Source organism: Eumetopias jubatus, unplaced genomic scaffold, assembly GCF_037043125.1.
Source record: "Eumetopias jubatus isolate StellerSeaLion01/CBP00866 unplaced genomic scaffold, mEumJub1_p1.0 scaffold_7, whole genome shotgun sequence".
NCBI lineage: Eukaryota > Metazoa > Chordata > Mammalia > Carnivora > Otariidae > Eumetopias > Eumetopias jubatus.
The window spans coordinates 73065160-73083749 of record NW_028274813.1 but is presented as its reverse complement, the minus strand read 5'-3'; the positions used below and the strand labels follow the sequence as shown (position 1 = coordinate 73083749).

Here is an 18590-nt window from a genome sequence, read left to right as displayed (position 1 = left end):
CAAGTTCATTTTGTGTGAATCTTTAATTAAAGGTCCTTATGGGGAGGGCTCCCAATAGTCCCAACCTAGAAAACAAAACTGAGTTAGTTTTCAGTCAAAGAGGTTTACATAGGGGCACCTCACACTCGGTAGGTTAAGCATCTGCCTTCGGCTCAGGTCAAGAGCTCAAGGTCCTGGAATTGAGCCCCACATCAGGCTTCCTACTCAGCAAGGAGCCTGCTTCTCCCCCTCCCTCTGCCTGCTGCTCCCCCTGCTTGTGCTCTCCCCCTCTCTCTGTCAAATAAATAAATAAAATATTTTAAAAAGAGGTTTATATAGAAGCTGTCTCTACTTTTTTTTTTTAAAGATTTTATTTATTTGACAGAGAGAAAGAGAGACAGCGAGAGGGAACACAAGCAGGGGGAGTGGGAGAGGGAGAAGCAGGCTTCCCTCCGAGCAGGGAGCCCGATGTGGGGCTCGATGTGGGCCTCGATCCCGGGACCGTGGGATCATGTCCTGAGCCGAAGGCAGATGCTTAACAACTGAGCCACCCAGGCGCCCCTGAATTACTTCTGAAGAGAACAAGTTTCTCTTTGTTATTTCTCTTCTCTTGCTTTGCTTTCTTCTCCTATTTTGCCTTTTCTTCTCTCTCATTTTTCTTTTTCTTTCCGTCTTCACCCAAAGCTATGCTTTTCCTTCTCTTTTCTATTTATTTTCCCCATTCTTATTAAAAAATTCTATTTCCCATCTGTCTCTTATGCTATCTTAATAGAGCATAAACCATTTAAAGCTTGGTCCATTCAACATGTATTTTTTTCCTACTTTGATTCACACTCTTCTGTTTCTTCTCCTTGAACGCCAAATTCTCCCTCTGTGGCTCACGGAAAATGTGAACATCCAGATAGGTCTGGTTGTGTGGTAAGATCTGGAAGCTCTGGCTACCTGACACTGAGGTTACCCGGCTCTGTGTGTGGGAGCTAGGGGGTGCTGCAGTGTGAGGCTTGTCGCAGGCGCAAGAAGAGTAGCAGTCTGGCTCCCCACAGAGCTTTGAGGAGTCTGGGCCAAGAGCTTGCTCAACAGAAGGAAGACACAGGCCAAGAGCTTGCTCAACAGAAGGAAGACACAGGTGCCAGGAAGCCAAGGGTTCCCCAGAGAAGAAACCCTGTGCTGACGCAGGGGCGCTGGCCCCTCTTCGAGAGCCTGTTCTCTGGAGTGGGAATTTATCTCCGGCGGAGGTGGGCAGCTCAGCATAAACCATGGCCTCTGCGCGCATCTCCACACTTGGGATTCTCTTCACACTGAGTGAGTACTATTCTTTCCCCATTTACCGCTTGTATTACCCGCGGTACATGCTTTTCAGCAGCTTTACTGATGGAGTGTGGATTCATTTCCAGGTGGACTGAGAGCTCAGTCGGTGTCGCAGCCAGATCATGTCACTGTTGCTGAAGGGGATCCACTGACTGTGAATTGTACCTATTCAGTTTCTGGAAACCCTTATCTCTTTTGGTACGTCCGGTATCCCAACCAAGGTCTCCAGTTCCTTCTGAAATACATCACCGGAACAACCTGGTTAAAGGGAGCTACGGTTTTGAGGCTGAATTTAATAACAGCCAAACCTCTTTCCACCTGAAGAAACCATCTGTCCTCCGGAGCGATTCTGCTGTGTACTTCTGTGTGGTGGCAGAAACAGTGGTGGGGGCGGTGGGGGCAGCTGAGCACAAACCCCTGAGTACCACCCTGGAACTTTTTCCCGAAGCCTTTATGTCCCTCCACTAGAGGGTGGTGTGGTTTTAGGATATGTCACTCATTATAACTAAACTACAATTTCAAGGGATGGCTCAGTTGATTAAGTATCTGCCTTCGGCTCAGGTCATGATCCTAGGGTCCTGGGATCGAGCCCCGTGTTGGGCTCCCTGCTTCTCCCTCTGCCTCTGCCGATCCCCCTGCTTGTGCTCTTTCATATTCTCGCTCTCAAATAAATAAATAAAATCTTAAAAAAACCCTACAAATTTCAAGCCACGTTCATTAGACAAATGTTTATGAATCCTTATGTGCTCAGTACTGTGCTGAGCCCTGATGACAAGTTGGTGAAAGAAATTATCATTGATTTCAACGTGCCAGGTGTGATCCCAGACATTTACGAACCTATGTAATCTTGCAACTGTTATCATGAGCTTTGCTTTGCAGATGAGGGAACTAAGGCACAGAGAATTTAAGTTCTCACTTGAGTCACAAAACTGTTAAATGGCAAACTGACACCCAGGCAGTCTGCCTCTCGGGTGCGGGGTCGGATGGCTCCACTTCTCTGCCAGCCTGGAGGCTCCCTGAGGGCATGAGACTGATTTCAGCGATAGGGTAGCTCTAACTCCTGGATGGTTCCTGCCAAGAAGAGTGCTGGTTGTAGGACGAGCAAACCAACAACTCAGAAGAGTTTGGCAAGCGCCAAGATAGGGGACTGCACAACATGTTATGTGAGATGAGGAAGAGGGGGTAGCCTAGCTGTGAAAGAAGGAGAGAGTGAGGTCATACTACAAGGAGAATTTGAATCAAAGGAGAATTTAAACATGTAGGCTGCGGGGCGCCTGGGTGGGTCAGTCGTTAAGCGGCTGCCTTTGGCTCAGGTCATGATCCCGGGGTCCTGGGATCAAGCCCCGCATTGGGCTCCCTGCTCTGCGGGAAGCCTGTTCTCCCTTTCCCACTCCCCCTGCTTGTGTTCTCTCTCTCACTGTCTCTTACTGTCAAATAAATAAATAAAATATTAAAAAAATAAACATGTAGGCTGCTTCTGCCTCCTCTGTTCACATCTTATATATGCCCTTGAGGGACTGAACTTGAAGCCCCCCCCCCCCAATTTAGAATATCTTGGGAAGGGCTCTGGTTGACTCTGTGAGTCAGGTGTTCTTCCCTGGACTAACCAGCAGTGGCTATGGGTGTGCGCTGCTAGGATTAGCCCAGCTTGACTTGCACACTTGGCCAGTTAATGAGTGGCTGGACAGATGTCTCTGTGAGACGTTAGCATCTCTGCTTTGAATCACATGATTAAAAGGAGTATGTCCCAAAAGAAATTAACTTTTACATAGGGGCTTACATTTATGTCTCACAAATGCATAGTCAATAGTAGGAACACCACTTATTGAAAAATTCCCTCTTGCCCCATAGATTTGATATACTACGTTTATAGTACACTAAATTCCCATATATACCTGGATCTGTTTTTGAACCCTTTATTCTTATAGTTTTGTGCTGGAGTGTACTGCTTCAAGGAGGGTTGCCCTTAAGCCTCTGGCTTACACAGTGTGATCTACTCCCTTCCTTCCTTCCTTCCTTCCTTCCTTCCTTCCTTCCTTCCTTCCTTCCTTCCTTCCTTCCTTCCTTCCTTCCTTCCTTTCTTTCTTTCTTTCTTTCTTTCTTTCTTTCTTTCTTTCTTTCTTTCTTTCTTTCTTTCTTTCTTTCTTTCTTTCTTTCTTTCTTTCTTTCTCTCTTTTAGGTCTTATTGTTTTATTTGAGAGAGAGAGACAGTATGAGATGAGGGAAGAGCACAGGGAGAAGAAGAGGCAGACTCCCCGCTGAGCAGGGAGCCCGATGTGGGACTCTGATCCCAAGACCCAGGGATCATGACCTGAGCCGAAGGCAGACGTTTAACTGACTGAGCCACCCAGGCGCCCCGACTCCCCTTCTTTTTCTATCCCTAACTCCACCCCATATCTTGAAGGGCTTTCTTTATACACAAGGATGTGGACAGCTTAGTCCACATGTCTACATTCTCTGCAAACAGCCATCCCTTGGCCACCCCTTGGGCCTAGGGCTGTGTACCTAGGTGGGATATCTGTTTCTGGGAAGATGGTCCTTGGAAGAGGTCCATGCAGATCTTAAAAGTGGATCTGGGGACATGTGTGCAGGGAATTCTGGGATCCCAGGTACCCAGGGCATGGTCTGGAAGAGGTTCTTAGACTCCAGAGGGCCATGGCCCTTGGCCCTGTGGTTTTCTCACAGGGAGTAGAGTGGGAGCCCGTGGAGGATGGCCAGGGTGGAGCCTTTTAGAGTGCAGGACTCAGAGCAGGGACATTGCTTGCTCGTGTTTCAGGGTGGTTGTGTTGTATATCATTATTGCCCAACATACATTGTGTTCATTAAACCATGTCCATATTTTAGGCTTAAATATATAGTTGCCATACCTCCAGGTAAACCCTCAACCCCCACCACTGTTTTGCTCCAAAGGGAGCCCAGAAGGCTATTCTCAGCATACTACACTGGGCAACCTGGTTCCGTGATCTGTTTTTGCCTTTGAGACTTTGAAGTGGCTTTATGCAAGTCCTACAAGGGAAAGAAGGATGTTCACACAATCATAACTCCTTCATTCATTGACCTGTTCATTCAACGATTATTTGTTGCATGTCCACTGTATTCCAGGCATTGTTCTAGTGATTGGGGATACAATGGTGAACAAAAGCTTCCTATCTAGCCATTGCCCAGACTTGAAAAATGTTAATACCATTTCCTTACCCAAACAGAACTATTTCTTGGTCAAAGACACACAAGTCTCCAGAATATTTCCTTTTCAGGAAGAGTCTCCAGGGTCAGACTAGCTCGCAGATGTTTGTTTTTGTCGTGTGGTGTGATGGGAGGAAGGTCATGGAGGGAAGGGGAATGTATATTTTTCCCCATTTTCTGAGGTGGCTGGGAGGGAGCAACTATGTTTCCTTAGACATTCTGTTTCTTCGTTCGGCCCTGGTCATTGGTCTGTTTTACTCTTAGGAGGGAAGTTAGCCTAGTGTTCTTTTTTCCCTATGCCTGTTGGAAAATAATCCTTATAACCAGGTACCTTTAGGCAAAACTAGTAATTCAGTAGAGTTTCTCCTCATAATATTCATTTTTTACCCCCTCTTTTATGTAAATATATGACATTGGATAAGCCATTTATACTCTATGTGCTTTGTCTCCTAATTCATAAAATTGAGATAATTGAAAGGATTGTTGTATATATAAAAATATATCTAAGACCCAAAATAAAAGTGGATGTTGAGAGTGGCATAGCCATCAGATACTTAGGTCACTACTACAGACTCTCTGCCACAAATTCATGTGTTGAGACCTAATCCTTAGTGTAATGGCATTAACAGGTGGGGCATTTGGGGGGGTGATTAAGTCATGAGGGTGGGGCCCTTATGAATGAGATTGGTGCCCTTATTAAAAAGACCTTAGAGGGGTGCCTGGGTGGCTCAGTTTGTTGAATGTCCGACTCTTGATTTCATCTCAGGTTGTGATCACGGGGTCTTGAGATAGAGCCCTGCATCGGGATCTGAGCTCAGCGGGGAGTCGGCTTAAGATTCTCTTTCTCCCTCTCCCTCTGCCGGCCACTCCCCCTGCTTGTGCTCTCGCTCTCAAATAAATACATAAAATCTTTAAAAAATATATTTATCCATCGACTAAAGACTGAAAAGAAGTATACCCAAACATTATCGGTGATGTTGCTGGGGCATGGCATTATACATGATTGTTATTTTTTTATACTTTTCCATATTCTCCAAATTCTATGTTTAGGATTCATTACTTTAATAACCTGAAAAAACTCACTTTAAAAAATTTTTAAATATCCTCTGGTTGGTGGCTCTTCCTATGGGACACAGTTTTCTTTTTCTTTGGGACACAGTTTTCTATCTTAACTTCAGAACTTTCTAAAATTTGCTTTAACAATGGTTTTAATTTCTACTATAATATATATAACAAACAACGTTAATGCATATGATACACTCCTGTGTTTACTCAGATCTTTTGAAAACAAAAAATGTTTCCCAAAGGAGTATATATATAATATCAAACATAAATATTAGTACCATGTATTAGTTTGCTAGGGCTGCCATAACAGAGTATTACAAACTGTGGGGCTTAAGCAACAGAGGGGTATTATCTCATAGCTCTGGAAGCTTAAAGTCCGAGATCAAGGTGTTGTCAAGGCTGGTTCCTCCTGAGAGCTGTAAGGAAGGATATGTTCCAGGCTCCTCGCCTTGGCTTGTAGGCAGCCGTCTCCTCTCCGTGTCTCTTCACATTGTTTTCCTTTTATTCGTGTCTGTTTTTGTGTCCAAATTTCCCCTTTTAATAAGAATGCCAGTCGTACTGGATTAAAGTCCACACAAATACCTCATTTAACTTGATTCCTTCTGGGGGCACCTGATTGGCTCAGCATTCTACTCTTGATCGTGGGGTTGTAAGTTTGAGCCTCATGTTGGGTGTAGAGATTAGTTAAAAATAAAATCTTAAAAAAAAACATGATTACTTCTCCTGACCTATCTCTAAAAAGGTCACATTCTGAGGTGCTAGGGATTAAGACTCCAACATATCTTTTTTTGGGGTGAGGAGGACACAATTCAACCCATAACACCACAACTGTTAATGATTACTTTCATTCCAAAGACTGATACATGGGAAAATGTCTAGTCTTTCTTCCTCTAATTGCTTGAAACCCAGTAACATTCTCCCAAGTGAGATAACAGCAACACAGAAATATCAAGATAACGTTTGTTGACCTGTAATATCCTTTTGGTCTTGTGATTTCCTATGTTAAATGTAGTTTGCATTTGTATAGAACACTATGGTTTAGAAAGAACCTTCTATGCTCATTTAATTGATCTTTGTAATCTCTCTCAGAGAAATGAAGAGAATAAGTGTTTTGCACAAAATGTGATGTGCAACTAGCGAATTCGGAGAATCGCTTACAATCCAGTTTGTCTAACTCCTCATTCAAGGTTTTTTCCACTGCATAAAATAAACTTCAAGCCAAACTGCCTGCTACTGTGTTTAACGAAGAAGTATAACGTTCCACAAGTTGCAGGGTCTGAGACCTATTGACTTTTGGGAAACATTTCTTTTGTCCAAATATAGTTACCACATGGGATCAGTGTTGTAATTAGTTGCTTTTTTTTTTAAGATTTTATTTATTTATTTGACAGAGAGAGAGAGAGAGAGAGAGAGAGAACGAGAGCAGGAACACAAGCAGGGAGAGTGGGAGAGGGAGAAGTAGGTTTTCTGATGAGCAGGGAGCCCGATGTGGGACTAGATCCCAGGACCCTGGGATCATGACCTGAGCTGAAGGCAGACGCTTAACGACTGAGCCACCCAGGAGCCCGTAATTAAAAGTGTAAACCTTTTATGCTTTATTTCTGTACAAGGTGTTCTAGCATTTTTAGTTCCCTCATAAATACTTCCTTTCTCCTCTACTTGCTACCGAGGGCAAGCTGGTTCTTTATTTATTTTTTACTATTTTTTTTTACGTATTTTTTAAATTTAAATTCAATTAATTAGCATATAATATATTATTGGTTTCAGAGGTAGAGGGCAGTGATTCATCAGTCTTATATAACACCTAGTGCTCATTACAGCACGTGCTCTCCTTAATGTCCATCACCCAGTTACCCCATTCCCCCACCCTCCCTCCCTTCCAGCAACCCTCAGTTTTCCTATGATTAAGAGTCTTTATGGTTTCTCTCTCTGATTTCATCTTGTTTTATTTTTTCCTCTCTTCCCCTATGATCCTCTGTTTTGTTTCTTAAATTCCACATATGAGTGAGATCATATGATAATTGTATTTCTCTGATTGACTTAGTTTGCTTAGCATAATACCTCTAGTTCCATCCATGTCCTTGCAAATGGCAAAATTTCATTTTTTGATGGCTGAGTAGTATTCCATTGTGTGTGTGTGTGTGTGTGTGTGTGTGTGTGTGTGTGTACACCAAGTCTTTTTAAGATTTTATTTATTTATTTATTTGAGAGAGAGAGAACATGAGTGAGAGAGAGCACGGCGGTGGGGGGGTGGAGCAGAGGGAGAGGGAGAAGCAGACTCCCCACTGAGCAGGGAGCCTGAAATGGGGCTCAATCCCAGGACCCTGGGATCATGACCTGAGCTGAAGGCAGACGCTTAACCGACTGAGCCACCGAGGCGCCCCCCACATCTTCTTTATCCATTCATCTGTCAATGGACATCTGGGCTCTTTCTATAGTTTGGCTATTGTGGACATTTCTGCTATAAACATTGGGGTGCAGGTGCCCCTTTGGATCACTACATTTGTATCTTTGGGATAAATACTCAGTAGTGCAGTTGCTGGGTCAAAGGTTAGCTCTATTTTCAACTTTTTGAGGAACCTCCAAACTGTTTTCCAGGGTGGCTGCACCAAGCTGGTTATTTATTCCATAACTTGTGATATCTAATCTGTCAAAATGTTATTAGAAGTCATCAGCACTCACTGATCTTTTACTTGGGAAAATGGAGAAACTGTTCACTCAGAATACATCGGGCAATTCTAGACCTAAAAGAGGCACCTCCTAAATATTTTCTAGTGATTTTCCATTCCCATGTTATATGAGCAAAGGACTCACAACACATTCATTTGAGTATCTAACATGTTTTGATTATTGCAGTTGGCTGGTGCAATTAACAGTATGTGTCTTTTGGATTTGTCTCTTTTCCCAAATAGTGTTTTTTGTTTGTTTGTTTTGTGGGTATATGTGTGTGTGTGTGTTACTATTATTGAATTTATATTGGATATGTCTTGAAGGAAGAGTGAATGACATTTAAAAAAATCATGTATATAATCCTGTACAATTAATTTCCACTGGACATGGTACTTTGCATGTGATTCAGATGAAAAGGAAGGGGATGAAGAAATCAGAAGAGTGAGTTGTCCAAGGTCAAAAGGTGGCAGAGCTAGGATTTAGATTTAAGTCTGTCTGATTCTGAACTTGTGTGCCTCTTCTTCCTCACCTCATTCCTCCCTGGTAAGGTGGATGATTCTACCTCAAATGTCCTACTCTCACTGGTCAGTAGGGATTAGTGAGGGAGCTGGTCCCCTGTTTTACATTTGTTAAGTGAAGACTGAGAAGCAGGTGTTAAATGTGGACTTAGATTATAAAAGGACACTAGGGTGTCAGGAGATGAAATGTCCAGTTCAGATGGGCTCATGTGCTCTTTTGTGGAATAAGATTAGCGTTCTCTGTTCATCTGGCTGGATAAGACCAATGGGGAAGATTTCCAGGCATATAGTACCAGGTCAGGGGGGTTAATCTCAGCTTTATGAATATCAGACTGACTACAGTCAATGACCACCTTCTGAGACTGTAGAAAAGTGATGGGGAATAAGGAGCCCAGTGGATTCTACCCTCTGATGTATTTGCTTCATTCAGACCAAATCTATAAGGAGTTATACCTTAGCAAAGACCTAAAAAGAAATCCAAGTTGTGGGTTTCACAAATGCTGTTGTGCTGGAAGTTTTTACTTTTTTTCTTTTTTAAGATTTTATTTATTTATTTATTTGAGAGAGAGAGAGAATGAGCAGTAGGGAGGGGCAGAGAGAAGAAGAAGCAAGCACCCCAATCCTGGGCTCGATCTCAGGACCCTGAGATCATGACCTGAGCCAAAGGTGGACGATTAACCGACTGAGTCACCCAGGCGCCCCTGCAAACTTTTATCTTTTATTCTTCCTGAGTGCTCAGTTGAACCTTGAGGGGGGAGGCTCATTCTGAGGAGGCGCTGCCCCTGCTTTTGGCTTGCTGCTGGGGACAGCCCCAGGTGAAACCTGACAGGGTGGGCTCTGGTTATTGCTACTGTGCCTCTTTCCCAGTTTGTATCCCAGTCCAGGCTCAGACTCCACAACAGAGCCTAGACCCTAGGTCCTTGTTTATACCTGGAATATGAAGCAGGTGACAAGAGTGACTGTGCTGATCTTGGGTGAGTTACTTTGGGATTAAAAGGAACTGGGATGTGGCCTGGACTGGGGTCTGGAATCTTGCCTGCTAGCATCACTCTTTACCCAACATGTCGAGGGCTGGCTGTGGGGTCCTATATTTCTCTAGGTAGAAGATTACCATTTATGTGCCAGGTGTCTCAGGGCACGTCATCCCTGAGCTGCTCAAGCATACAGAATGAGGCAATCTATGGTATTCATACTACTGTTGCTTAGCTTACTGGTGCCCTTCCGTTTCTTACACACACACACTCGCATGCGCGCATGCACTATGCACACACCACCACTACATACCCTTACACGAACACTGCACACAACATGGATGACATGCCTCTTGGCTTTTGAGAAACTTAGCCTCCGTCAAATTATTATATATAGTCATACAAATTGTGCACACTTCCTTGGCCATTTTGAAGCATCTGTGAGAAGGTTTCCAAGTCTCCTCTGTGTTTAGATCTCTCCCTCTCTTTGTTGCTCCTCTCTCTCTTCTTTTGTCTCACTCTCCTGGTGTGGGTTGCATGGCAAGGAGAATGGAGATGGAGAGGAGGGGATGGGGAGAGTTTTAAAATTCTGATTGGTATGATGGACTATTTTTACAATATATGAGGCAGAAATGGAGATTGTGAGTCATGATCACTTCCCAGAGTTGGGTCCTTTGGGGACCAAAAGGAGACAGGAATACTTACAAAGTTCCTGGGAATCTTGTTAGTGTTCCTGTGGCTTCATCAGGACTGTAAGGATATTATTATTATTGTTGTTGTTATTATTATTATTTTGGTGGGGGTTGTCTCTGATTTTGACAATGGGGAAAGCAACATTTGATAGCATTTTCTATTGAGAGTGAGAGTCCATCGGATTGGAGAGTGTTTCCATCTAGCTCATCTTCGGGTTTGGTGGAGAAGTAGTATTATGGGAAAACAAAAGTTACAGAGCATTAGAGCCCATAAACTCATCTCTGTTGGCTGACATCTTTCTAAACAGGGGTGAGGAGCCTGCTGAAGGTGAAGCAGCGTCCCCTGGGTCACTGAATGCTCAGGATATAGCCAGCCTTTCTCTCAAGTGCACTTTAGAAGACCATGCTTCCCTGTACTACATGTGGTACAGATAATATCCTGGAAAAAGCCCTGAGTTTCTGGTTCCCATAATCTCACATGGAGTAAACGAGGAAAGGAGATTCACAGCATTTGAACAAAGACAAGAAACATACCTTCCTGCACATCACAGATTTGAAGCCTGGAGACTAAGACACCTATGTCTGTGTAGCAGATTTACAGTGACTCCTAAGTCCCTGGAGCCTCTACCCAAACCAGCAGCAGAGAGTCCAGCCACACCCCTGACTTGAGACTTGAGAGGGTGGGGTAGAGGGGAATCTCTGTAATGTTTCTTATGAAAGTAGATATCCATATCATAGCTGAGAGGCTGTGTGTGATTATCTAAGGAAGACATTAGACTATTCTGGATCACTGATCCATGAAAGGAAATTATAGGTGGAATCTGGCCCAGAAAAATCTTCAAAAATTTTCTATCCACATTGGTGTTTCATCTTACTCTTGTTCATGGGATCTCAGCTGGGTGATGCCTTGGTTGTAGTTAGGAGGAAAAGAGCCCTGTCTTTGAGATAGAGGGGCCAGGAGTATGGTCCATGTTCTTTCAAGGAGTCACTGACTATGAGCAATCACCACGGTTAGGTTGAATTTTAAGTTCTAGTTTTATAAATGAGAGTCTGCATGTTGAACACTTTGAAATAATAGCCACTGAGGGGTGGTAGAAAGAGCCGTGGGATTAGAAACAGTGAACTCGATTTCCAGTTGTATTTCATCTTTGCTACTTGCCCTCGGGTAACAAAACAGAGTAGAAAACAAATAAGCTGTGGAGGTAGGCATTCCTGGGGTTCAATCTCAGATGTTACTCTTTGGTCAAACACTTAATGGTATCTGAGCTTCGATATCTCCTCTATAAAATGGAGATCATAATACTATCTTCCAGGGTTATTATGAGGTTAAAATAATACCACACTAGGGGTGCCTGGGTGGCTCAGTCAGTTAAGCATCCAATTCTTGATTTTGCTTTTGGTCATGATCTCAGTGTCCTGGGATTGAGCCCCATGTTGGGCTCCATGCTCAGCATGGAGTCTGCTTGAGGTTCTCTCCCTCCCCCTCTCTCTTCCTCTCCCCCCCTCACGTGTGCACTCTCAAATAAGTAAGTAAATAAATAAATAAAATCTTTAAAATAAAAATAATATCACATTAAAGGTCCTGCACTTAATCAATACCTGCCAGACTAATGCTATCAATATCCTGTGTTGTCATTTCTGTCTAATGAGGTTGTGAAACCTGATCTGCCAACCCTATAAAACTGGAGGATGACATAAAATCTTGTGGGTTCAGACTCTTCATAAATTGAAGAAGACCTAAAGAAATATAAGAACTTTTGGGGGGAGATAAAACTCTTGGTCTTGTTATCTCTGACTAAAAAAAAAAAAATCAATAAATCGAATAGCTGTTTCTCTGTAGAAAGATCACATGACTTTTTTTGTGCATGGCTTTCAAAGTTCAAGTAGATAAATGATGGCTCATGGAATGATTGGTGACTGGACTCCCAGGATGGATGGGTAACTCTCTGCCTCCAGGCTGAAGACAGTCTGTGTAAATAAATGATTATGTTCAGACCTTTGTATAATTACAGAGACCAGGATGAGTTTTTGTCTGGGTTTCCGGCAGTCAGTAGTTTATCAAAGTACGCAACCCTGTTCTGATTTAGTATTACGACTTCCATCAGAGTGAGCAGAGCAGAAGTATTCATTAAGGACTCATGAGAGCAGGGCTCCAGCTTAGGTCTCATCACTGCACTAAGCACATTACAGACACGCAGCATGCCTTACTCAGATGTGTTTCCAGACTCACATGTGCACACACAATTTCTCCCCAGCCTTCTCAGGGGTTCTGGTGCTATTCCACTTAGCTCGGAGGAGACAATATTCCCTTTCTTAGGAGGAAGACAGAGGAAATGCCCCAGAGCCCTATCTATGAATACTTTTCAAAGAATTCTCTCTTCCTTTCTACATCTCTCAACCTCTCTTATAGGCTGGAGGCAGGTGAAGGGCCTAGGGTTTCAGGGCAAATTAATCACTCTTACCAAGTCTCATTGGTTGTGCCTAACTTCTTAACTTAGATTTTATAGAAATTTATCCATATTTGACCTAAGCTTTAGATGAAATGATGAAAAACAGGAAAACTCACTGCTTAATTAAATTTAGTTACTATCCATTTGTTTCCCACAATGAATGCCGACATTGCAGCTCATTTATATTATATTTGATGGCTATATTACTCTTTACTTCTGTCTTTTAAATAAGATCCATAGCCTCTACCTACTGGTCCAGCATGTTAGTTGGTGTGTTCATTCCTCTCTACGTAAGGTAATGTACAGAGAACATTTCCTACTCTAGACAGCCAATGTTGGGGCGCCTGGCTGGCTCAGTCGGTAGAGTATGGGACTCTTGATCTCTGGGTTGTAAGTTTGAGCTCCATGTTGGGTGTAGAGATTACTTAAAAAAAAAAAAAGCCAATGTCATAGCCAGAAAAAAAAAATATTCCTAGCATCATTAATTGGTTTTTCTTTTTCTAAATTCTCTAAGTTACTTAAAATAATTTCACATTTATATCACCCTTTTCTTGTACATTTTCCTCTCTGCAGTTTTTAATCACCTTTATTTTTACTTTTGTGGAAAAGAACAACATACTTTCATTTTCTCATTTTTAAATGTTCTTTTAATTACTTATCTACTGAGAAGAACCTACCTTCTTCTTTTTTACTTTTCAACTTTTGTTGGCTTAAAGTTCCCAGTTCTTGATTATGCATTCTGCCTGTTCCTTTCTGAATCCCTCTCTAATGATGCGTGAAATAGCAAGGGACAGGACAAGGCTTACTAGAAGAACTACCTCTGTTTGGCCTCCAGAGGGCGATGTTGCACAAACTAGAATTAGAGTTGAAGACCAGCATCATTTCTTTCGCTCCTCCTTCCCAGAGTCGACTGAGGAGTCCAGATGCAGCCCGCCCTTTGCAGACAGTGACCTTTGAAGAACTTAGAAGTCAGATTTGTCAAGGAAGAGACTCTTCCAAACTCTCTGGAACGTGCTTATGCAAGATTCTGGAGCACTGACCATACACATTCTTCCTTGTTCCAAGGGTGCTGTTTACTCAGCCACATTCCTTCCTGCTCAGGGAAGATCTTCAAAAAGGATCCTACAGCTTCTTCATTGCTCAGCCATGACCTTGGCTCCTGTCTCAGTGCTTATGATACTTTTTTCCCTGAGTGAGTAAAATTCAATTTCAGCCAAGAACTGTATTACAACTGCTCTGAATAGAGACAACTCCTCTTAATAGGTAAGTCTGTCCTGGTCTCACTGACTCAGCATTGATGTTTCAGGGGGAACCGGAGCCCAGTCGGTGACCCAGCCCGATGCCCACGTCACTGTCTCTGAAGAAGCTGCTTTGGAGCTGAGGTGCAACTACTCATCTCTTGTTCAACCGTATCTCTACTGGTACGTGCAGTACCCCAACCAAGGCCTCCAGCTTCTCCTCCAGTACTTTTCAGGGGACACTCTGGTTAAAGGCATCAAAGGTTTTGAGGCTGAATTTAGGAAGACTGAAACCTCCTTCCACCTGAGGAAACCCTCAGCCCATGGGAGCGATGCGGCCAAGTACTTCTGTGCTGTGAGTGACACAGTGCCTGGGACGGCAGGGGGAGCTGAACACAAACTTCTAGAGAATGTGAGGCTTTCAGTGATTCAAGGGACCAAGCTGGGGCATTTTCAGTAAGATCTCATGTTCTATAAAGACAAGAGGAACAGAAGGGACTAAACTGCTTAGCTCTTGTGCAGACATGGTAGTAATCTTCAAAGATTCAGGATTGATGATGAGAGGACAATTCATGAGAGAAACACAATGGCTCCAACAGACTGGAGACTGGAACTTCCTCGGAGAATCACTTCAGGTGGGACAGTGTCAGGGACGGGTTTTGTGGGGGGATTGCCATCTGACCTGTGACCAGACAAGAGAGTACCATGACAGTCTACATCTGACGGTTTTAATCCATTAGGGGGCACTCTAGGCCTCCCCCTTAACTGAGCAACTTTCCTTAAGATCCTAGATAATTCCAGCTGTTTCCATTTGGAAAACTGAATGGAAAGATGAAGGTTAACCTTAGAGGAAGGGACTGAGGAAAATGTGATAAAACGAAATCACTAAGCATACAGGGAAAATATTTACTGAAAGTTTCTGTCATTTACTCAGCTCTTCCATTTTAATATAATCTCAAAGAGATGGAGCTCTGATCTCCATAAATCTGTCAATGGATCAGGTTGAGGGGGGCCTGGACTGTGCTAATAGGACAGAGATGATTCCTGGAGCACAGTCGAGAGTAGGAATCTGTTAGAGCCAAGTGGGCTTGAGGTTCCAGTAGAAAACATTTATATTTTACTTTTTTTCTTAATTTTTATAACTAAACATTTTTGAAACACACTTCTACTCCACTGACTTAGAAATGACTCCAATACCACTGATAAAATTTCTTCTCCCGTATCTCCTCTGAGATAAAGAAATGAGGGAACTGAGGAATAGAAGTAGAGAGAGGAGAAAAGGGAGAGATGTAAGGAAAGATGGGGAGGGAAAGGAGAAACACTCTGTTTGAACCGCACAGTGTGGGCCTCGCCTCATGTTCACACAGTGGATTCAGTCGTGTGGGTCTCACGCCGTGAAGGGAAAGGGTTGGGTGGGAAGGCAGGGGGCTGGGAACTTTTTGAGACCAAGGTAGCCATCTTATACTTGTCCTATTTCTTTTACTACCAGTTGAAGTCTTATTGTAGGACATATACTATGTTCAGGTATAAACACAAATCTGTGTTTTCTAGATTTACAAAATGATTTTAATTTCTTTCATTTGTATTTACTTATCTAACAAAGGAGGTTAACAAAATGATATGTACCGTGAAACAGTTTTCCTTTGTTAGATATTCCATATAAATAAATTCTCGCATTCTCTGTTAAACTACGTGTGTTTATTCTTGTTTAGAAAGCAGCCTCCTGGGGCGCCTGGGTGGCTCAGTTGGTTAAGCGGCTGCCTTCGGCTCAGGTCATGATCCTGGAGTCCCGGGATCAAGTCCCGCATCGGGCTCCCTGCTCGGCAGGGAGTCTGCTTCTCCCTCTGACCCTCTTCCCTCTCGTGCTCTCTATCTCTCATTCTCTCTCTCTCAAATAAATAAATAAACTCTTAAAAAAAAAAACCCACACACAAAAACTTAAAAAAAAAAAAAAGAAAGCAGCCTCCCTGCAATTATGATCTTCTAGGATGTACTGACTAGACGAAGCCCCTGTTTCTGTCTGAGTTGCCATCTCACTTTTCCTACCCTCTGTTCAGACTTCCTACACCTAAAACAGTTCTGAAAAACAAAACAGAAAGACTGGGAAAGTTGGATATCTTCCTTTAGTGCCTCCTCTGCCCAGTCCAGCCTGAATCCTCCACCCCCAACACACCCACACCCCCGAGAAACCTTACACACTCAGCCAGGGCTGGGCCATCATGGGTGGAGTTTCCTGTTAAGAAGCAAAATGACAAAGCTCGAGTGTGAGTGTCATTGGGGCTCAGTGGTTCTGGTGGAATGGATTGGCTGTAACAACACAATTTCTTTGGACCCAAGCCTCTAAACTCTGCACAGTAGGGGTGTTGGTAACTAAACAACTACACAAGGAATCATGAAGAGACGCTGGGGAGGTCTGCTGGGGCTCCTGTGGGTCCATGTTTGCTGTGAGTGGGGGCTGGGAGTGGTCCACAGCCCTCAGTGGTGGGGGAGCTGACGCTGAGCTCCTAGACGTTCTTACATCCTCAGGCGTGTGTCTCTGGATACTTTACAGTTTTGAAAACTGCATCACTGACTCCCCAGTGATATCATTGTTTTTCTCTTTCCTAACAGGGGTGAGAGGGATGGAGGTGGAGCAGAGACCTTCAGCCCTGAGCGTCCAGGAGGGAGCCAGCTCTACTCTGAAGTGCAATTTTTCTAGCACAGTGAACTACGTGCAGTGGTTCCGACAGAATCCCGGGGGCGGCGGCCTCACCTCACTGTTTTACGTAACCTCTGGGATGAAGCAGAGTGGAAGGTTAAACTGCACAATGAATGCTAAGGAACGGTCCAGCACCCTCCACATCACGGCCTCCCAACTGGAAGACTCAGCCACCTACCTGTGTGCGGTGGAGGCACAGTGCTCCCTGGTGATCTGCAGCCTGCACCCAAACTGCAGCTGGGCCTGCACCTCAGCCCTTCCACCAGGAGGCCTTGCAGAGCAGAGCACATTATTCATTTTGTCAGTCTTTTCATTCTCTCTATAATTATAAACCTTGACTCCTAACATGGAGCTCTCACAGATTCTAAAAACAATGGCAAGATTCAAATCCATGTTTAAGGAAACAGTGGAAACGCCCAACTCAGGGTCAAAGTTAGAGCTTCGATGAGCAGACACTAAATAGGTTACTGTGGTGTGAACCCCACCCATGTTGTGTGCTGCTGGTACAACTCAGCTGTTAGTATGAACACATAGCTCAGCTTTTAAGAAGGGTAAAGACGAGCCTGGTCTTACTTGGCCGTGCTTATGCTCATGACTTTTAGTGCCTGGAGGTCCTGAGTAACAAATATAATAGCCAAGTAGATAATGTTTAGATAACACCATGTGCAGTGAGCATCGTACAAACATCTTTAGTGTCATGTCATCTCCTTGACTCCTTATAATGCAGGTGCTGTGTTGTCCCCACCCCCATTTTTTACAACAAGGGTAAGAAGCTTAAGAAATAAAAAGGTAAATGACTTCAAATAGCCAAGTTCCTAATCCACAGACCCACTCTTGGAAGAGAAGCAATCTGACTTCAGATCCCACGTTCTTAATCCCTACACTCTGACTACCTTCTCAGAAACCTACAAATCAAATTATTTACAGTGATAAATAGGGTGTTTTCATAAAAGTCAATGAATAAAGAAGCATATTTTGACAATTTCTCACTAGTGACATCTAAGGAAAAGCTAGTTTGAGGTCCCCTATGAAGGGAGGACTCACCTATTGTCCTCAGTTCTACAGAAGCACCCACTGCTACCCCCAGAAGGTCTCAGCGACCCAGGCAGCAGAGGCCAGAAGACAAATGAGACCAGGGTCATCCCATGAGTCAACCCTGGGCTTACCAGCCCCTACCAGGCCACCAGGGATCTGTTTTCTTCTAAGAGAGAAGTTGTCGAAATTATTTCATTTGAAGATCATCCAAATGTGCATTCACTCAACAAGTATGTATTCTGTAGTGTGACATGACAGGCACTGTATGAAGGTTGAAGATATCTAATTCCACAGTACAGACAAGTTTCCCGTATGTATGGAATTTTTATTCTACTGTGGGGAGATAGGACAAGGAAACAATTGAATAAATGACTTCAAAATATAAGTGACATTAAGAAAATAAAACAGGGCGCCTGGGTGGCTCAGTCGATTAAGCGGCTTCCTTTGGGTCAGGTCATGATTCCAGAGTCCCAGGATCGAGTCCCGCATCAGGCTCCCCGCTTAGTGGGGAATCTGCTTCTCCCTCTGACCCTCCCCTCTCTCATGCTTTCTCTCTCTCTCTCAAATAAATAAATAAGATCTTTAAAAAGACATTAAAAAACGAAAATAAAGCAAAGTAATGTGAAAAAGAATCGTAGTGATCATGGAGCTCTCTGGAGTGATGACATTTGAACTGTCTTCAATGACAAAAATGGCAAAAACAAGGTGCTAAAACCTGGGAGAAGGAAGAGTTTTCAAACGCAACAATGGCCATTAAGCAGAAGAAATTTGATATATTTGTGA

At 43.5% G+C, this 18590-nt stretch overlaps 1 long non-coding RNA gene across 2 annotated transcripts; it reads left to right on the top strand.

Annotated features, from left to right (window-relative positions):
* Positions 1 to 13742: 13742 nt before the first annotated feature.
* On the top strand, positions 13743 to 18223 carry LOC114202133 (uncharacterized). 2 transcript variants are annotated; one of them, XR_015768532.1, is made up of 3 exons: positions 13743 to 14028; positions 14143 to 14709; positions 16685 to 18223. It is a non-coding gene; the product is annotated as an uncharacterized LOC114202133 (long non-coding RNA). The 2 variants fall into 2 exon arrangements; XR_015768533.1 differs by having other exon boundaries at positions 14143 to 14429; positions 16685 to 18222.
* Positions 18224 to 18590: the final 367 nt, after the last annotated feature.